The sequence below is a fragment of the Haliaeetus albicilla genome, chromosome 28 (assembly GCF_947461875.1).
Source record: "Haliaeetus albicilla chromosome 28, bHalAlb1.1, whole genome shotgun sequence".
Lineage (NCBI taxonomy): Eukaryota > Metazoa > Chordata > Aves > Accipitriformes > Accipitridae > Haliaeetus > Haliaeetus albicilla.
The window spans coordinates 14,186,558-14,209,030 of NC_091510.1; the positions used below are offsets into that span (position 1 = coordinate 14,186,558).

Below are 22,473 nucleotides of genomic sequence, written 5' to 3' on the forward strand. Positions count from 1 at the left end.
AAACAGAGACCTACAGTTAGTTTGTCAAGAGCATTAAAGCATTAAACAGTTATTGTTGACATTTTTGGTTGCTCTCAGATACTAAATACTAGAAAATGTGAAAGTAGCTAATTTGAGGTTTGAGAGCTTACAGCTCAGATTCATTTTATAAAACTATTGCCCACAGAAAATAAAGAAGTAGATGTTGCCTGTTGGTAAATATTCAGTGAATAATTTCAGCCTGTAAAACACAACTGGCAAGGGAACAGATATTTGAGACATAGAAAAGACTGCAGACAGATAGGTGGCTTGTTTTTAGTTGCTCATTCTGAGAGGAGCATGTCTGATATTTACACTGTTTACCATCCATTCATTTCTAACCCAAAATTAAACTTGACTTGAATGTGGAGGTCAGTCTGTCAAGAGGATTCCTCAGATGAGTATCCATTAAACCACATGCCAGAGAAGTCAGCTCTGATGCAGCTTTTCAGCAGCTCACGCGGGTGATCTAGGCAGACAGAAAAACTGTGGCTGGCAATCCTTTTGCTGGAAGGACTACCCAACTTGCAATGCTGATGGCAGAGGAGCTGCTGTTGATAGCTGCGCTGCTCCTCACAGTCTGGCCAGTGGTGTTGACAGCAGCTGAGGGAATTGGATTCCCAGGCCCACAGCAACATCATGCATAGTGCCTCTTTTCTTCATTTTAAGGGAAGAAAAGGAAGAGTTAATTTTAGCCTAACATGCAAAACTTTTCTTCTTGTGTAATGCATGAAGCATGAACTCAGTGGGAGGTCCGTGAAAATGAGCCTGACTCTGCCCCATTAGCATTCTGGTCATATTTTAGGACAACATAAGCAGACTTACAGCTTTTAGAAATGTTGTTTTGCTCTCATCTAAATCTGCCCCACAGCTGAGTTCTGTGTAAAGAGGGAGTGTCATCCCATGCCAAGGCTGGGGTATTTCAATTTCCTGGCTGTGTATATTTTATTCAATTATTCTTTCTCCCCCTCCCCACCCTGACAGTTTTTAGAAATCAATGAGAAATATTAAAGGCAACTAATTCAGTTCAAGACTTACTTCTACCACGTCATTCCCTAGCCTATGTTTCATCTCTACAATTTTCTTTTTTTAAAATAACTATTATTACTAGTAACTTGAAAAATTGTGGGTTTAGTGTCTGCTCATGAACGAAGTCATAGGAAGCTTCACTGACCTCTCCTTGCTTCCTCTGCAGGGAGGGGAGAAGAGCTGTGCCTGTTATTTCCATCACCACAAGTTGAAACAGGCCGTGGTGCCTTCGCAGCAGCCCGGCCATGTGCCCGGGTGAGTTCTGTATCTGGCAGAGCTGGGGTCCGTAAGCAGGCAAGGGCATGCTTTAAAGAAAATCTTGTTGTAGAAGCCACTTGTCCTCAGTACAAATGACTCCTACTGCAGGTTCTTTTTAAATAATGAATTATTTCGCATTTCTGTAGTGATGAAAGTTTTGTATTTTTAACTTTTCAGTTTATGAATACTGCAGGAAGTATATCACATTGACCGAATTGATTAAGAAACTGAAATGGTTTTCTGCTGTTGTGATTAGAACTCATGAAATAATGTGTATCATAGTAACAGTTTATTTTGTTTAGTTCTTTCTGCAGCCAACTTCAACTAAGTTTTCAAGTTCCTTAGTTTTTTTTTTGTTTCAGGCAAGACTATTGATGCAAATGGGTTTGCACTAAGCAGAAAATAAAATATTCAGAACTGTTTTGGGCTTATGCCCTCTAGAACCACAATTATGTCTCTAAACGAGAAATTGATTTTGAAACAAACCACAGGTTTTAATAATTCTCAGTGTTCCCGTCAGGTTCCTGTTCTGTGTAGGGAGTGTTGTAACTAATTTGCACCTCATGGTTCAAGGCAGAAGTGCCTTAAATGTGGATCAGAACTGGATCTGGCTGCAAAGGCTGGCCCTGTACTTTCCCAAAGTTTGGGAGTGTTTAGATCTTGGAACTTATTTTGGTCAGGCTTGTTCTTTGATATCCCCAGATGAAAGGCAGCCTATAAATGTGAAGAGTAAATTCTTCTGCCTTGGTTACACCAGTGTTACCAAATTAATGCCGATGGGGTCGCATGTTGTAACAGGGTCGAAAATTTGGCCCAGAGTGTTTATTGTAAGAAGCAATAACGAAAAGAAACCTATTGAAGAGGAGAAACACAAAACTGTAAATGGTCAGGCAGCAGGCCTCTTGCTAACTTCACTAGCCAAACTGATGATTTACTCCAACATTAACATTTTATGCAACCAAGCCAAATTCACTGTATAAAACATTTTATTGCAATAATCCTGCCTCCCCTGCCCTTTGCCTTTTCCAAGAGATTGGAGGGCACATATAAACTGCTAAAGGAACTGAAATTGTTTAGCTATCTGTATTCAGTATCCCTCCAGGCTTATTTACTACATAAAGAGCAAAGAAAAACAGCTAAACATTTTAAGAGGATAGAGAAGTTTTTATTGTGAAATATCCAGGGCCTTTATTGTAGACTTATGGGTCTGCATTACACATTTCTAATAGCAAACAATAAAAGTGAAAAAATAAAAGGGATTAATGCATTAGTTATGGGTTGGCAATGGACAGATACGTGGTACTTACTCTCTGGCTGGCATGGCATCAGCATTGGGTCCCTACTAAAACAAAAAAGCGGAAAGTCAAACAACAGTCATGTCAAATTAAACCTCTTTTTGTTTAATTTTTCAAAGTGATTCATTTAGGTGGTTGGCAGAGAGTCAAACTGATAGCTAACAATAGTTCATTTATTTAATGTTGCTTTCAGTACCCTGTAGCCACTCGACTGTATGAGAACTTATCTTCTGTAATTCTCTTTGAGCTGTGAAGATAGGCCAGGAAACTGAAGTAGGTCAGGTGTACATGAAGGCGCAGCTCACATGGTGGGGCAGTTTGTGCTTCATGAACCACAGAATTGGGGAAGGGATTTTCAAGAACAGTTAAAGCTTGCTTTTAATTTGAAAAGTGAATAAAACTGATATCACTATGTTCCATGTTTGGTGAGTCTCAACAATTAAAAAAATAAGACCTCAGTTTCTGGAGAAAAAAATGTGTTGGTGAACTGCCAATGCTGCAAATACACTGTGAGAGCAAATAATGAAAATGAGATCTTTTCTGACTACCTTTTCATACCAGTTATAGAAGTTTGGAGATGGTAAGTTAGTCTCTTGGTGATTTCCATGTAATTCTATTTTCTTCAATAGGGTTGAAAAAAATAAGTCTGATTAGAATTAGCAAAGAACTCTGCAGTTTTGCACTAATATGAGTAAACCTAGTCATAAGCACTTTTTAGTAATGGTTCTATGGGGCTTATAGAAATAAAGTTAAGCAAAGGTTATTAAGTCAATAAAGTCAGTAGATACAAACCTAATAATCAGAAAGGAAGCAGATCAGTTGAGTAAGAAGATAATATTTACTAAAATTGTGAGTGCTGATAACAAAGTTTTTTCTGTTCTATTTAATAGACTTTTGTGTGACTGTTGCATAGTGTTTGATCAAGCTCTGGCACAGGTGGTTCACCCAATGAAAACAAGTGTAGTGTATGACAGTTCTCTGGCATTTAAAAATTGTATATCATGCAGTATAAATGTATACAGAAACACTACAGTGAGTGGGAAAATATGAGCAGCCTACACATGGAAGACATCTGTTTAAATCCCATGTATAATTTTTGATGTTTGTTTGTTTGTTATAAAGGGCTGGATAATTTTGATTTTCAGTTTCAATTTTTACATTTTTCAGCTAAACTTTTCCATATATTCATGCTCAGACAAGGTGATCTGTGATAAAAGAAAACATTTTTATACATAAGACCCATGGATTGTATATTAAATAAATCTTTCTATTATTCAGCTCTGGTGAGGATTATATATGCTTACAAGGGACAACTTTTCTCAAAAGCCAAGTAGCCCTTTCACCTCTTTTCCTGTAAGTATGCTCTGTCTGTGCCAAAAGGTCTTGTGCCTGTGATTCACTTCTAGTTTTGTGCACATCTTCTACCAAAGAAGGTTGTTTTAGAATAATTTTCAAATGCTGTTTTTCTTAAAGAAGCATAGTTTTTGTGAGTCAACTTATATTTATGAAAATATAATAATTCTGATAGAATAAAAACTTTTTTTTTCATAAAATGTGTATAGTTGTTGCTACGTAGAAGGATTCTATCAAAAAAAAACGGGAGAAAGAGCATGGTCCATCATCCCTGTTTCACTGGGGCTGCGTTTATGTGATCCTTGTGTTAAAACCTGTAATTTTTTCCTCTCTGAATTGCATTTAACTTATTATTTTGATTATTCCTTGTGTTGCTGCATCTTTAATGTGTTGGGAAAGTTTTGTGTTCTCTGACATCCTGGTGAGCCAAGACAATGACAATTTTTGGTAAGTATGGGTCTCTAGTCAGTCAAATCAAGAGTGGATTCTGATCAAAAGGAATCTTTTGCCCTAACAGGGTAAAGGAACAATCTAATCTCAAAAAAAATCTACATTATAGAAACAATACAATGCCCATAAGAAATATTCTGCTTATGGTATGTATTTTCTGGTGGTTTTTAAAGGGAGATAATGGAGAAAACCAGATTCTAAATATGTATTACTCACCACACTGTGGTAAATTTATCATGAGTACTCTGGTGAGAGTGCCAGAAAGGCTACCAGTATTCAGAATATACCCATTATGATGAGTATCAAGAACCACTCTCCTATAATAGAGGCACACACTGCTAAGGACTTTAAAATAGGAAAACATTTAAGAAAAGTGAAATCAATACAACATTGGTTAGGGTTAATACAAAGGCAATGTAAAAACCAAATCAAGCATAATTTTATTGTTATTTATTAACAGTGTTATTTGTATTGCACCAGCAGTGATGTAGATGTTATGTAGATTGATATATAAATAACATTTTCTCCCCAAATTTAAATCTAAATGCGTATGTACAGAAAAAGCAAAACCACAGGAAGGGAGGTGCCAGAATTGTTCATGCCAATGCAAAAATGTCCTACTATGTGTGGTGCTGGTGGTGTTGGCATGGGGCTTACAGGATATTTTATACTGTTGAAATGTATACTTTGAAAATATATCCCAGAGGGTAAAATCCAGTCATGAAATTGAGTTTTGCCTTTGACGTCAAAAGGGCCATGGTTTAACTCAGGTAGGTACTTCTGTCAAAGTACAAGAAAACATATGGCTGGGGAGAGTATTAGTCAATAACTGAGAGGCAAGTAATAAAATTTTATAGTTAATTTTCTTGAAAGCCCTTTTAGTTCTGGAAAAAAACAGGAGTCAGTATCAAGGTTATGCTTAAAAGTTACAGCCTAAAATATGTGTTTCACCTTCCACAGTCAAAAAGTGGAGAAAGTTCGGTCAGCTTTTGGGCTGAAATCACTTCACTTAAATGAAAGGCAGAGAGAGATCACATTAAGGGATCACATTAAGAGATCACATTAAGAGACAGGAATTTTAGTCCAAAACCTATGAGTTATGGGTTCCACAGACTTCACACATAAGCATGCAAAGGTGACAAAAGTGATTGCTGAAAGGAGGCAGCTTCTAGGCTGGAGTATGGGTTGTGCTCATACCTCTTTATTCAGTGCAATGCAATACTTCCTGGACACTGCTGGGGTCAAAACATTTAGAAAACTGAATGTAAGTCGACCATCTCCCCAACAGCCTGAGGTTTTTTCATATTTCCCACAGTTTTAAATAAAAGCACAAGGAATCATGTTTTTTCCCACTCTTACTTGTGGAAAAATGTTAATTGCTTATTGTCCTGGTTTCAGCTGGGAAGGAGTTAATTGTCTTCCTAGTAGCTGGTACAGTGCTATGTTTTGAGTTCAGTATGTGAAGAATGTTGATAACACTGATGTTTTCAGTTGTCGCTAAGTAGTGTTTAGTCTAAAGTCAAGGATTTTTCAGCTTCTCATGCCCAGCCAGCAAGAAAGCTGGAGGGGCACAAGAAGTTGGCACAGGACACAACCAGGGTAGCTGACCCAAAGTGGCCAACAGGGTATTCCATACTATGTGACATCATGCCCAGTATATAAACTGGGGGGAGTGGGGGTGGGGGGATCGCCGCTTGGGGACTAACTGGATGTCGATTGGTGGGTGGTGGGCAATTGCACTGTGCATCATTTGTATATTCCAATTCTTTTATCATTACTGCTGTCACTTTATTAGTGTTATCACTATCATTATTAGTTTCTTCTTTTTATATTCTATTAAACTGTTCTTATCTCAACTCACAAGTTTTATTTCTTTTTTTCCCCATTTTCTCAGCCATCCCACTGGGGGCGGAGGCGGGGAGTGAGTGAGCAGCTGCGTGGTGCTTAGTTGCTGGCTGGGGTTAAACCACGACACTTACTCAAATAATCTGGTTCCTTGCTTACACTAGAGAAAGAAATATTGATGGGAATATGCCATTATGTCAGACTTGCATTTTGCAGATGTATTTTAGGAAACACCATTCTGAAAACAGAGTTAAGTCTTTATGCTGTTACAGCACACACACATTTCTTCACCAACAATTTCTGACACAACCGGAGGGCCCTAGAAAGGCTTATAAGCTTATAAGTAGTTGGAGCAGTCTGTATTGAAGAAAGACATTATAGAATATAACCTTAGACTGGGCAATTGGAAGTTCAGTTAGAAGGATGCAGAGATTCAGACCTGTAAGTGGATTTAGGATTTCAAAAGGCCAGAGTTTGCTAAGTTACGGGTACAGGTACATGCCTTTGATGAATAGCAACAGCTCTACAAGTGACCACCTGTCAGCTGATGCACAGGAATTACCTGTAAACACACACCTTAATCATGAAAAAAACACATTAGCTCAAACCTCACTGAAAGTAATCAGCTAGCTGCCTTGCATTTAACCACTGGATGGGCATAGATGGCCACAGAGAAGCAGCTGACAAACTATAGGTTAACATGATGATTACTCTGCAGCAATTCATCACTGTGTTGATGCACTAAACACAAGGATAGAGATACCTAGGGATGAAGACAGAAGCTAAAGACCTAAAATAAGTAGCTGCGTGGTAAAGAGGTTAAAGAAACCATAGCTGTTGACAAAAAAGGAAAGAATAATTTGCTCTGCTTTTCAGTAAGTTGACTAATACTAGCTACAGGAGAAAAATGAAGTATAAATGGGAATGAAATAATAGAAAGAACTATAAAAGAAGTAAAAACAAAATTACAGGTGATTTTACCAAAAGGGTAACAGACTCAACAGTGGCCATCCTCTTGCAGAATTTGCACCAAAGTACAGGTCTAATAGCAACTATTTTAAATCAAGCCTACTGAATTAGGGATAGTACTACATCCAAAGACAAGCGTTTTGCATGTGTTTATGTAAGGAGAGGAAACTGCTGTATGCAACTGCAACTTGTGAGTTTGGCTCAGTAATACATGTAGTTTTAAAACAGGTTTTGAAGGGAAAGACCATTAAAGCTACAGATAATAGGGAAGTGGAATATTGGTTTACCAAAGCAGGATATGCCAAACTAACTTGATCTGTTCTTCTTTTTTTCCCTTTTTTTCTTTTCTCTTTTCTTTTCTTTTCTTTTCTTTTCTTTTCTTATTTCTTTTTTCTTTTCTTTTCTTTTTTCTTTTTTCTTTTCTTTTTTTCTTTTCTTTTCTTTTCTTTTCTTTTCTTTTCTTTTCTTTTCTTTTCTTTTCTTTTCTCTTCTTTTCTTTTCTTTCTTTTCTTTTGTCTTTTAAATAGGTTGACTTCATTTTCTAGAGAAAGGAAATGAAGGCAGTATATTCTGCCTGTCCTTCTGCAATGCACTCATTATGCTGCTGAACAGAAAGCTACTTACTTGCTTGGAGAAAGTGGAATTTAAGAGCGCAACTGTGAGATGACCATGGTAGATGATTTCAGGCAATATTGAAAAAGGAACAATTAGGCTAGGGGATAGGTAGTTAGGACTGATTCTTAAGAAGCTGTATTAGGAGAAATCTTTGCATTGATAGTCTTAAAAGAAGGGGGATTGAAACTTCCTGACAGTACAGTATCGGGAAACTTAGATAATTTAAAAAAAGGCTCAGTATAGCCAATGAAAAGAGCTGCATCGCCTCAAGGACTGGGGAACTACACATGAGATTCAGCAGGAAGAACTGCAAAGCATTGCGGAAAGGTACAATAGAGAAAATATAACATCTTATTATGAGCTGAGAACTCATCAGCTGGAAATGGAGATTATGAGAGGCCTGATTTCTGTCTATCAATATACTAGATGGCTAGAAAACTCCATTCACTGTTTTAAATATGGCCTTTGGGTCTTATTATGCCTTCCTCTGCTGTGCTAAAAATCAATTTGTTATCAAATATCTCTTCCCCATGTGGCTACTTGTAGAACATGATCCAGTGACTTTCTTAATTAACTGAATGAATAGACCTTCTGTCACCTTTCTTGCTACAAAATAGTTATTCCCAAACCACTAGCTATTCTTGTAGCTCTTTTCTGAGCCCCTGCCATCAAGATCCCTTTAGAAGTGCAGACAGCAGTGCGTTTCAGCATTGATCTCATTAATACCGTATTACTAAGAAATTACCACTCCTAACACTGTTACACATCCCTCTATTCAAGGATTATATTCTCTGTCTATACCATATTGGAAACAGACATTAGCTGCTAATCACAATTTTGATAAGTTTTCCAATGATGCTGTGGTTTCGGATAGTATTCCTGTTCTCCTGAATTTGACTTACTGTCTTAATTCCTAGGTATCCCTATCCTTGTGTTTAGTCATATTAAACAACTTGTTTATTTATCAAGCAATAAAGATCAGCCTGTATAAGTGGTTTGACCCTACTTTTACATGTTATTCCCATAAATAGAAGGTTATCTGCAAGTAGATGTGAAAAATAAAATACCACCTTAGATACAGAGGGGTTTTTCTTGGCTTTGTTAGAAATTGACCCTACCAGTGACAAAGTGAGGATCCCTGTTTACAGAGCTCTTTTTTTTTTTTTTTAAGATCTATCAATTAGATAAGAAATTGTTGATATCTTTATGTATCAATTAACAATATATATATATATTTATCAGACTTTTGTGTGTGTATATATATAGAGGACATATATGGCTATGTCTTCATGTATTTTATGCATACATAATTAAAAGATAAGTATTGATGTGTGTAAGTCTTCATACAGTTACCCCCATTATAAATTTAAGAGATTTAATTATAACATTGAGAGAATTTGATCTTGTTTATTAGTAAATTCCTAACAGTATGAATAATAAGCCTCAATAATGAAATTATTTAGTAGGTCCTTAATAAATAAGTACAGTGAGTGAATTCTATGTTAATTAAAACAACCATAGTAAGTTACTATGAACTGATGTTAAGGCCAGAATAGCAAGAAACATATGCCATGTAGAAACAGAAATCTTGCCTTCAGAATTAAATCCTATATACTTAACACCATTGTAAAAGCTGTTTTACTGTATAGCACTGCAACTTGAAGACGTATCAAGCTGCTGCTATCTGAACTCCACTTCTTGATAAACTGTAGCTGTAGGCTAGCTCTGTATAGGCAGGCACACTTAAACCAGTGGCGAAAAAATAATCACAGATGAAAGGCTCTGGAGACAGATGAAATGGAAAATGAGAGGAAGCCAAAAAGTAATTAACAGCATAACAAGTCAAGCATTGGCTTGGAATGCCTTTTGCCACACTGCCCATATAGAACCCCAGAAATGTAGACACCTTTGCTGTTTGCTGATCCAAAGGGGAGTGGAAGCGAGCTGAACCTGATAGCAGTGGTAGAGCCATTGAGAGTTTACAGGTCTCCTTGCTGGCAGAGGAAACAAGGTGATTTTCTCTGCCTAGATGTTTCTCACTGCCCCAAGTCCTCCCGAGAATACGGGGAAGGTAAACAGTAAGGCTGGGGCTGTCCTACCACTCACTGCAACTGATGCCATATACAGCAACCTGCATGATCTGTGCCTAAAACCAACGTTTTTCCTAGGCAAACAGCATCAACTCAAACAAAAGACACCATAGGTTACACAAAAAAGGGGGAAATAAATAACCATTAAAAGGGCATCTGGAGAAAAAAGACTGTCACATAGAAGTCAGAGATGAAGCACTTATTTTTCACACCGGACAAGGAGGCACAGCTAACTAACCAGCTTACTGTCAGCCAAATGCCACTGTATTGTCTGCAATCTGCTGCAATTTCAGCATCTATAAACTTCTCCCTAAATATGTCTCTTCCTGTCACCATGAATGACAGTGACAAGGTTAGACAAAAGATGGTATTCTTTTGGACACCAAACTGGAGCTGTAAGACATGCCATGGGTTAGGCCCTTCACTTACAGAAATGTAAGGCATGACTGAGGGACTCGTTATCTCTTATTCCAAGCAACAGATTCTGGAAAAACAACCCAACCTTCTCATGCAATTAAAATGGGAAACAGTCACAACAAAGACTTCAGAATAACAGTTTTACTGGCATTATGCACTGCGAGAGTTATACATTAGTCAGACAATTCAAAAACTGGCTAAACTTTTGAGCTGGTGTCCAAAAAGTACTTTGGAAACAATTTTCCATGTTAAATATAAAATTACTAAGCAGTTTATTACTGTCAAAGTCATTCAACACAGACATCCTTGATTCTAATGCAGATCTCCTGAGGGATGTATTTATGGCAAAATACACATGAAGCATTCATTTCTGAGCATCCCTGTAAGCCATCCGCAGCAGGAACACTTCATGGAACTTTCCACTGCTCATTGCTTTCCTACCCTCTCGGTGATTTCTTTTATGTCGTTATGGCTCAGTGGCTCTTAGGTGAGGGAACTGGATACAATACTGTTGCTCTAATTAGGCTATAGTGATCAGTCAGTGGAAATTGCCTTGCTTTTCTTGCACTGCTTCGTTCACCTTCCTGTTGGAGCTTGTAAATCTTTTCTGTCAGCCTCTGTATTCCATCTTCCCATACACTTTAATAGCTGACGTTGGGATGGGGATTACTATCTCCAAAACTGCCTGGCTATACAAAGCTTTCTCTCTCTCTTTTTTTTTTTTTTTCCTTTCAAAAATACCACATTTTGCTAAGAAAACATTGTGAGAGATTCTTTGTATTTTGCTAAATCCTGCTGTTCTTACTGAGGATAATATGCACTAATGGTGATAAAATCTCACCCACTCTAAGATCCCTTGGCCCCGAATCATTTCCTCTACCATAATCCTTAGGAGTGAATGAGTATTTTGAGTCAGTTGCCATTATGTGATCAAGCCTCTACCAGATTAAATTGTTTTACTGCTCAAAAGAGCTTGAATCTGGCCTTTCAAATGTACTTGTAGTTTTGCATATGCAGTTCTTCTTGTGCCAGCTGTTGATATTCTTGATTTTTTTTCCTCCATCTTTCTTATTGAAGCAAAATCCAATTGAACATTTCAGAATAAGCCCTCATATGTTCCAACTTCATGCTTACATGCACAAGAATTACACTTGGTATCAAATAGAGCAGCTGGATGTGACACCACAAACTGCAGATCTGACTGAGGGTCAAAACAGGAGACCTGTTGCACATGATTTCTGTCAACTAATTTTATGCAACAGCATTTTTCAAGTGAGGAACATTTGCATATTCAATGCCTTTAAATACATAAATGTAAAGGAGGAGGGTGTCTGTCTTCTGTCTTTAACTGACTTCTTTTATGCTAACTCTGGGCAGGATTAAGCCCTTTGGTGAAAGCCACTTCTACTGGCATAACTTTGTAAGTACGAGCTATGAAACTATAAAACATTTTAAAACAAGGACCATGGATCTGATGGTGTTTGTAAATCATATGTATCAAAGAAAAACCTGTCAAGCTGTGTTTAATAACACAAACATGGAGATGATTCAGAGAGGGATGTCTGCAGTTTTTAAATATTTTTTTAAAAATAAAATTCCAGTTTGTTAATTAAAAAATGTGTATGAAGAAAACTTTTGTTATTATTCCTGGAACTAACAGAGAGTGCTAATTTTTTACTGTAAATATTTCATTTAAAATCTTGAACAAGTCAATTTTAGCTGTTTGCTTTCTGCCACTGAATTCAACCTGTATTAACAGGCCCAGTAGCAAACCAATTTTTTCCCCTCAATTATTTGAATAGTGAAGAATACAAATTCTATAGGCAACTTCTGTAAATTTTCATACAGGAAACCTGATGTTGAGTTACACTTAAAAATACTGAAAACAAAAATAATGCTAGATTACTTACCTGATTAGAAGTAAAGTAGAACTTCAGATTTTTACTTGAAACTACAGAGGAAAGCAAGCTTAAATGAAAATGATTAAATGGCGAAAACATTAGGGAAGTTACTGAAATATTCAGGAAAAAAGCAAAAATTACCCAATAAGTGGATATTTTAAATTGTTTCTTCCTCTCTGATGATTTCCCTTATGATTGTAATGAATTTATTTAAGTCTTGTATAGTGCTGACTATCATCATTTTAATAGTTAATCAGGAAAGGAAGCCAGAGTCTGGTGTTCATCCTGCATAATTTCACTGCAAAGTGCTTTTTCAGTTGTTAATGTTTCTAATCAAAGTTTGTCAAGTGATGCTGCCCAATACAGTTGGGAAGAGTTCCCTATAAAACTTGCAAACCCACTCCATTTGTTATATTTCACACCTCTCTAAAACTTGCCCTTGCTGATGTCTGCAAAAACCATATCAGTGGGTAGACTGCTGCGGTGCAACCATAATTGCCTAGCAGACAGACATTTCTTTCACTTCTTATCACCATCTGAAATATTTTCTAGCCTTTTTTCATCTCTATCACTTTCTCATTCTTTTGGAGTAAAGTTTCTGGAGGAGAGATTGTGTTTCTGCTCTGTGTTCTACAGTCATGGTCCATGGTTAGAGCTCCTACTTGCTAAGCTAATGCAAGTGAATGAATAGTAATCTTTCAGCCTTTCTGTACATTCTATTCCCTGAGTAGATACCGCCCTTCTCACATATGCTAAATATCTTATATTTCTTTGCCAGTGATGCTTCAGGTGGTATACTGAAATAGTATTTTATTTTCCCCAAAGATAAGTAAACAAGATTCAGCAAAGCATGTAAGCAGACTACACTTCAAGCATGTAAACGCTATCACTGCTAGGAACCAGTCCAATATAAGGTTTCAGTGCATAGTTATGTACTATGCTAAGCAGTGATAACAGACATTTCATTAAAATTCAGCATGAACTTCAGGACTTTGCTGCCCTGGGGTCTTTCTATGCTTAAAAGCCATTAAAATCCTAGGATGTGAAAGTGTACTGTCAGTTCAGGCCCTTTACCCACAAGACCTTATGCAATAGGTATATTTTTCATTGGGCAAGATGGAGGAAGACGACACTGATGTTTGGAGTCATGATAACAAAGGAGAATAAATTTGTTAGGAAAATAAATCAAGACCAACCACTGTGTAACACCCATGTCTGTTTTCAGAGTCTACAGGACATGGGAAGAAAATGCAAACTGCTGCCTCTTTCCAAAACTCTGAGTGCTGCATGGATGAAATCTCCGGACTTCAGGGATCTTGAAAATAATTTGATTCTTCAAGTATTTCTCAAGGTAGGTCACCTGAGAGAGTAGCCAGGCAAGAGACTGTCGCACTTCACATACTGTTGAAGATATGTCTAAGCTACCATTGTGAAGCTTTGTGGGCTTATGTTCTTGCCTCATACGTGTCACACAAGCAATCAAAAAGACTGGAGCACTTCATACACTTCATAAAATCTTTTAAAATTTTTCTTCTTTCATTGCTTAGAACACAGTTCTGGTCCCTAAAGTAGAGTAAGGAAAAGCAAATATGAAATTATCCATCACATGGATATAAAACAGTGAGTTGTACTTCCAGTTTCTTTCAACACTCAGAGAAAAAAAAATATTAATCTCATAATAATGAAATCCTGAAATGTGCATCACAAGACTGATCAGTCTTCCTTATCGTAAACTTCAACAGTAAAATTATGTCCTCAGGGAGGCAGTGAATGTCCTCATGCAGGGCATAATCCCAAATATCATTCATATGTAGTCAGATCTGATTAGCCTAGGTGAATGGTAAACTCATTTTATATTTAAATTACAGCACTAATAAAAAATGTATGAAGGCAAGAGATTGAGAAGAGGAGGCTGCAGGCAAGTGAAAGCGGAAAAAATTCCATACTTCTGTTTTTCAGAACGTATTTGGAGTGTGCAAAACACACCTGAACCCTTGCATATCTTATCTGACTTTAGAATCAAACATGAATACTTGCCATTAGCAAAAAGAATGGCCTAAAAAGTATATAAACAACTGAATACTGCCTTTGATTTAGAGACTGTATTGATACTTTTGCAAGCCCGATTAAACTCTTACTGATCATTATCATTGATGTGAAAGGAATAAATAATGAAACCAATGTGTTTGTACAGATTTGAATGCACAGATTTTAGTTGACCATGAAGTGGACTAACACAGAGACAGTTCCTGAGGAGCTACAGTACAGCATAAAGAGGTATGAAGGGGGAACAATCCGGGAGAACCAGAGAGGAGGGCTTGGTTTTTTTGTGTGAGGCTTCTTTTCCCTACTTTTTTCATCATCAGAGGAGATACAGTGTTTTAAAAGATAGTCAAATGATCAAGGAGGAAATGCTTGGTACACTACCAAAGAAATTGGACTGGAAGCTTAATTAGGAAGTCAGGATCTAGACACTGCTGGCATCACTAATGAAAGTCTATATTACCTAATGTTTTTGTAATTGTATTTCATTGTGGATCCAGTACCAAGTCACACAATGCAATTTGCCAATGACTTAAAGGGATGACTGGTTTTTTAGGATAAAAAATTGAATAATTTTGCACAATATCATTGATATTGTCTTTGAATGTTACCAGTCAAATTCTGCTGGTTTTACTCGGAAAAAATAATTTCCCTTTTGTCATGGTTGTCTTTGGTCTATTCTGTTTCCACAGTATTAGAAAATGGTGCAAAATGACGAATAGAAAATTGCTGCATAGTCATTTTGCAGCCTTTTCCTAAGTGTTTATATTTCTCTTTCATCCTATTATTCATCATCAGTGTGTATTATTGCATAAGAGTACTTGGAGTTCATCCAAATATATGTTTACATAAGGTAGGCTTTTGTAAGACAAAAATGTGAGTAGTCTTAGCTCCGAAGAGAGGGTGTGAATGAAGAAGCATGTGTCTGAAATATAAAGGCATGGATGCTCTCTTGGGGCAAGGTATAAAGTTAGAGGACATTCTGGTCATCCATGAAACTCTCATAGAGCAACATACAGAATAAGGCCAAGTAAAAACTGTGGGATTTCTTCAGTGTGGGGAAAAGGTAAGACACATATCCATTCCTAGGGCACAGGTGCGTGGACCTGAGTATGTACAGTAGATGTTCAGTCACTAAAAAGATAACTCCAAGGCTCTGAATCCAGTTTGGTATAATTATCTCTATACAGCCAGAGTTAAGCCTCTTACTGCAAATCTCATTGCCTCTACATTTTCTTGGGAACTTAGACAGGAATTCTGAATACCGTTCAGAAAGTACTCAAAATTTAGATCCTGCAGTACTTAAGACACGTGTTGGATATAGGAAAGCCCATTCTGTTAATGGCAGTTTCAGTGGTAACTCTTGTGGGGAATAAAATGATGTAATGGTGTCGTGAATCAGGCCCATAGTTAGCACATGTAGTTAGCCTATTAGATGGTGTCACGTTATTTTTATGAATACTTTTTTCTGATTCCTCGTTTTATGGATGGCAATCCATGGAAGGCAGCTAAAGGTCATTTAAATTATCTTTCACATTTAAGGGCCTGCTTTTGCAGGAATTATGGCAAGAGAAATGTTGGCAAGTTCACAACAACTGCAAGATTGGGCAATAAGGGAATTAAAAAGATTTGTAAAAAACCAGTGACTAAGTGCCTATTTCACTGCCTGTTGTATCCTGTTATATCTAGAGAATGGAAAAAGGAAATTCCATATTGACTAGTTTGAGCTATACTTGCCATCTCAGTAATGAATCCATCATGCAATTCCTTCAAATGAAACCTCAGTTAAACTGCACAACTGTTTCTTTTTACTTTCACACTGTAAAAATTCAGAACAGCAAGTGTCCAGGAAAATATATTCATTGGAAAGAAGCTACCAAAGTCTGTGCATTTGACTGTCATCTGCAGCTTATTTCACACATCCCCCAAAAGCAAGAAGTCAAAAATGGAAACTGCATGGGTGGTTTATTACTCAGCATTGGGCTCCAAGCATGTCTTCTTGATGCAATTGTCTTCTTGATACAAAACAGACTGATAATTTGTTTCCAAATTCCATAATTATCTGAACTAATTAGATTTCAGAAAATATGAAACCATTTCAGATTGTGCATACCCTCCCACATGCCCCTGTATTTAAATTTTGGGCCTGGGTCCCCTCTTCCTAGTAACTGATATAGTAATTTACAGCTTTGCAGGTGTAAGAGAGTGCAATAAGTAAACAGATTCTGATTTGCACAGGCCCTCCATTACACTGAATCTGAAGTACTTTCAACAGCATATGAGACCTGCATACTTAAATTTCCAGTGAAGTCCTTTTCCATGATCAGTACTGTCTAAAGTAGTTTTTCAGTAAGTGTTCAATGTGGTGATGTAAATATCAACAATTTCTCTAGAAGGAAGGGAATTTCTTTGTGTCACTCTCTTTTTAGAGAGAGCTGTCTGCTCAGTTCCTGTGTCACTACAGTTCCTGTGAAGAGTGTGTAACTGAGAGAGTGCAGTTAATCTATTCACACATTAGAAGTCAGGAGTCAGTGACTGACTCCTCTATGTTTGGGATGAGGAAAGACAGAGAGGATTGTTTCTTACACTTACATAGTCTTTCCTGGAGTTCTCTTGGTTCTGCGTAGCTGCTCATTCCTCAATATTAGCAGTAAAGACTGTTCCAGCCTTCAAAAAATATTGTCCGAATATCTGTTTCTGAGTAGGTCATTAATTTTCAGGGACTTGCCAGCTATCCTGCACAGTAGGTGGGAAAAAATGTTGTGCTGCTTGGGTGTGATGCCAACAATAACTAGCAATTCACAGCTATGATTTCTCACCAAGTAATTATAACTTTTACTTTACTAGGAGAAAGAAAATAATACTAAGAATGAATATTTTAATAACATTTACCCATTACCAAATCATTCTTAAGTTTTTTTTGGGAAAAGGAGCTAGGAGCCTTTCTTATTGGCTGGAAATTTCCACCAACTTTCTTGGGAATTCCAGCCATGCTAAAAATACAGTATCTGTATACCTATATGGCAAAGCTCATCTTCTTTTCCTAGTAGGATGCCTTCTCTATCCCACATAGACATCTCACAGTTGTATCATGGTGTTTATGAGGTTTTTGGCACAGGATCCTTCCCAGTTCCATTCTGTAGAGTGCTTGGGCATTCCTGAAGGTAGGGCTTCCAATATTCAGTTAACCTCTTCCTGAAAATGTCACTGCTTCTTAGCATCATAACCATGTACTGTCAGTGTAATGTTGTTTGTCTCAATTTAGCATTGATACCTTTGTCTGGTCAAGGGAAATCTAGAGCACGATCATGAGGAAAAGACTCCAACACCCATGGGGAAAAAGTGCTAGTCAGGTTTGTATAGTATTTCCTTTCCCTAAGTAACCACAGTTTCATTTACTGCTTGACCATGTAATTAATTTGCAGTTCTTGTTATAAGACGCCATTGTATTTTATTTCATTTTGGGGAGATACTGATCACTTCCAGATTTAATACCATTTCAGACTCATGTTAACTTGCAGGTCTACTACTACATGTCATCCAGGCTCAGAATTTTCCCATCAATAGTAACTCAGTTTTTCTGGGATCCCAGTGCACATTAGAAAAGCAAAGCTTCCCAGTAATATCATGGAGGTGGGTTTTGTATTTTCCTGTAGATCCTTTCTAAGACATTACCTGTCCATGCACATAAGAGATCCAGCGTTGCAGGCACTTCCTCACTTCTGTATTTTATTCAGGCAATGTTTGTTCTTTTAAATTAAGCCCTGAAGCCTGCATTTTGCACCAGTTCAGTTTTCTAATGACCTAGATCACTGGGAGTTGTGGACAGCCATGCATTTGGGAAATTCAAGCCAATACCCAAACACAGACCCATTTTTTAAAACTTTGCCCCCATTATTTACAGATTTTGACTAATGCCGAGGGACCACTCTGTGTCTTCCCTCTGTTAGATTGAGGAAAATATATAAAAGAGTTAAGGAAGATATAGGAAGGGATTGTGTGGTGGGGTTTGCATTTTGCCCTGATTTTTTGTTAATGCTAGGGATTGGGAATAGAAGCTGTTAGTGCCTCAAGGAAGAGAGGAGACAAAGATTACCAGCTGCAGAATTTATGGGATGAGTATTATCCTTTAGAGCATTTATGATAGAAGGTACTTTTGGCTGAAATGTTACTCACACTCCTAAAAGAGAAGCTGGGGCAACTGGAGGTGCAACCATAGGTCAAGTCCAACATCAGGGATGGATGCTGAGACATAATGGATTAGAAGATGACACAACTAACTGAAGAAGTGCAGATAACTTCTGATGACGCAGATAAGGAAAACAGAGCTTGGTGGAAAGGGACGTCCAAAGAAACATCCAACAACAAGAAGGAGTACCTAGCAGAAAAAAAGTAGGATAACAGAAGACAGCTGCTACAGAAAAGAAAATGTGGAAGGTGGAATGGAAAGGAGAAAGAGAGGAAGACAGCGCTGGTATAAGAAAATAAAGTATGGGTATGAAGGATAGCTGGGGATTAGAACCAAAGGGAGAAAATAGATGATACACATCTGATTTGAGAGAGAAATACAGATGGCATGAAATGAGTTACAAACAAATGGAAGAACCCTCTTCATGCCCTCACGGAAAACAGGGGAGGAAATTTTGTGTGACAGAGGCAGGTTTGTGTGATTGGTATATCTCACTAAGAAAAATCAGCAGGCTTGCCACCAGAACAGGCCCAGAGGACAAAAAAGCACACTGGTTTTTAGGCTCTGGGATGCATGGAAGTAGAGACAAATTGGCAAAAACACTTTATGGTGGGAAAAATAAAATTAGCGTTGCTATGTTAGCACTAGGCCAGCCAGGTAGCATTCTGAGAGAAGCAAAGCAGGGGACCTCAGTGGCACTGCTGTCTTTTCTAGTGAAAGAGAGAGAAGTTATGACAACAAAAAGAAGTAGGCTACTGGGAGGGTTTGGGGGTTCCAGCTTACAGAACTAAGTTGGTAATTCACAAAGGAAGTTTTTTACAAATAGATGCAGAGAGAAGGTTGAGACACACTCATGTAATCTTCAAGTCTTGTTTTATTTCACAGCAACAGTGAAATTAGGTAAAGGGTAGCAAAAATGCAGTTAAAGGGTAGAAAGTTATTGCAAAAACAAAGAATGCCAAAAGGAATAAAGAGAAAATATTAATAATGAGTAGAGTCACAGTCAAGTGGGTGCTGCAGATAAAATCATGTAATCTAGCTAAAGAATTGAATGAAGTCAGAAAGAAACAATTGAAACAAGTAAAGATTGAAAGAAGTAAGGTAAAGAACCTCAAAAATAAATTGGAGGAATCTGAACAACTGATGCATTACATGAATTTAAGTATTACAGAGAAAAAAGAGGCATAATAGAGGAGGCAGATGAACTGCTAAATACCTGTTGAAGGGTATGAGTATTCAGAGACGAAAGTAAGGTAAATGCACCAGGCAGACATTGTACATGTTTAGATGCAGAATGCTATAAAACAGTGAGAAAAAGGAGCATGCATAGAAGACAGTAGATATTCAATCTGGGGAAGAAATTAAGAAAATTATTCTGTGAACAGAACTTGAAGATCAGTTTTACATGTCGAGAGTGTTCCCTTTAACATTAGAGTAGAAATAATTTTACTAGGCATTGTGTTGGGGACATTAATTTCCCTGACACGACTTGGAGAGCAAATGCTATTGGTAATTGTAAGACCACCAGTAGTGTGTTGTGCTGACAAGAGAACAATGCAGCACATTTGGGGATGGATTTTATTTAGTATTTTCACTATTGAAAGTGCTATAAAATTCTGGAGGATGACCATGAGGTTTCGTGATGTCATAAAGTGAAGACGTACTGCCAATATCCAGCAGGATCAGACTATCATATGAGAAGCATTGGGTTACTTTGAGAATTACAATGCTAGCTAGAAATGGCTGAACGTTACAAGAAAAATGTACAAGTGTTTTTGAAATAAGCCAGGGATTCATTAATGGAAGACAATAGACACATTGAAAGATGTGCCTGTGCTAACCTAAGGCTGAGAAGAATCAGGAAGACTAGCTGATCACGGGACCACCCCGTAGTGCAGAAGCTGAAGAAGGCACCAGCGGTCGTAGGACATGTGAGGTGAGCTGTTTCTGAGAGAGGAGGTTGGAGACGATCTTTGGCGCCCGCTGAGCAATTGCACTCACCTGTGCTCGGGGAAGCGAGCTGCCCTGAAACAGAGGAGGGACGCTTGACTGATGGGGAGTCAGAGACTCTGCTTTGTGAGAGAATTTAAAATCAATTCTCAGGAAGAAGACTGAAAGGGAACACCATGATAAATACAGCATGTGTTCAGATCAAACCGGGAGTGAGAAGAAATATCGTAGCCACCAGAAGTGGAAGGTTGTGGAACAGCCCTCCTACTGCAATAGTTCAGGCAAGACCCTAGCAGCTTTTTAGGTGGAGTTTAATGCATGGGAGCTGTCTGGCATGAAGGCGACTTGGTAAATGCTCCTGTCCCCCAGCAGTCAGCCAGGACCCTCAGCTCCACCTGCAGGTCCAGGAGCTCGGGGCAGGGACAGGCTGGGACCCCAGGTCTGACGGCGGCCATGTTGCCGGCGGCCATGTTGCCAGCGGCCCTGGGCCCAGCCCAAGCCCGCAGAGCCTGGTGGGGCTGTCCGGACGGACTCCAGCCCTGCCGCCTTCCCTCACTGTCTCCAGTGATCGCCAGGGGTTGGCAGTGTTGTGGCTGTCACCATCATGGCCCTGCTTGGGGGCTGCAGGTCTGCACCCACCAGAAGGTTACTGCCCGGCCAGAGTGTGGGCTGCCTGCAGCTCCTGGCTCGTCCTGAAGTGGGCAACCCCGCTCCAGCCACTCCATGGCAATTCCCTTAGGGGTACCTTCCTAGAACAAGGCAAACAGGAGGGTCATGGAATCCAAGGGCTGTTAAAGAGCCTGTGTTAGTATGGATCCAGGTCTTGAGATCCTAATAAAAATGATAATTGCTAAGTAATTATGCACTGGTTGTGCATGGTTGTCTGTAATGCACCGGTTGTAATTTCCTCAGTGGCTTCATGGCCTTTCTAAGGAGATCAATGTCTGCATACGTATCTTCTGGTTGGAGAAACAGCAGCCAGGTACTCAAAGGCCACCCAGCAAAGTGGGGGCAGAGACCGAAGCAGAACTCAGCTCTTCCTAAATCTGCTTGGGGTCTGGCCGACACCTGCTTAGAAAGACCTCAGAAAAACTGCATTTCTTATGGTGGCCTGACTACAGTGAGTAAAAACAAGGCCCATGGACTGTGCTAATGCTTTGCCCAGTATCTAAAATGCTAAATAACCTATCAGTGACATCAGATCTAAGTTTAAAAGATGCCCGTTTTTGATGGTAATGCCTAGAATGGAGGAACAATAATAGTTGTGTAGGTTATAGCACTGAAAACAACTTTTAAAATGTTTAGAAACATCAGTCATTGCTCTAATGGCCAAATTGTCATGGATGGTCCAAGCAAAGGAAGCTAGTCCCTGTATTTGGTTGAAACTCTTTTGAATGCTCATTTGTCTTGCATTTTCATGAAGGCAGCAGTTTTTCCTGTCTCTTCCACTCAGGGAATTAACTCTTTTCCAGCCCTGTATTGGAGGACTGTGAAACCCTGCATCCGATCCTGTGACTGGCAACAGGCATCTCTCCTGTCGAGCGACACAACATATCATCTGTCTTGCACGTGGTTAAAAGTAAGAGCTACATCCATTAATATGCTTGCTGATGCCAGGGATGCTTCCCTTGGAGTATGCTTCAGTGTTGGGGAGTACCTCCCCTGAATTGCATTTTTTAAAAAATCTGGTCACAACATATTGTACAAGGACTCAGTTGATTGTGTTTTTTTTAATGGACTAAATATCAGATCCTTTGGTAGTTTAAATGAGTGTAGCTTTTGGAATGGCTTGTGTCAGCTGAGAATCTGTCTCTGTCTCTCCTAATAACATCTAATCTCAGTTCACTCTGGTATTCAAAATGATCCAAATAGATTATCTTGGAAGTTATTGCAAGGTGAATAGGCTCCTAATATGCAGTTAATGCAAGTCAAATGCTGTACTTACCAAATTTTTCTGGCTGAGCTCGATACCTCTGAAAACCAACATTTATAATAGAAGTGTTGACAAAGCCTTTAAGTAGGGAATTGTAATAGAGGTGTTAGACTAAATA

At 38.4% G+C, this 22,473-nt stretch overlaps 1 long non-coding RNA gene across 1 annotated transcript; it reads left to right on the forward strand.

The window, feature by feature from the left end:
* Window positions 1–1,151: 1,151 nt before the first annotated feature.
* On the forward strand, window positions 1,152–22,473 carry LOC138682483 (uncharacterized). Its single transcript, XR_011322566.1, has 4 exons — window positions 1,152–1,302; window positions 13,466–13,591; window positions 14,435–14,517; window positions 21,876–22,473. It is a non-coding gene; the product is annotated as an uncharacterized lncRNA (long non-coding RNA).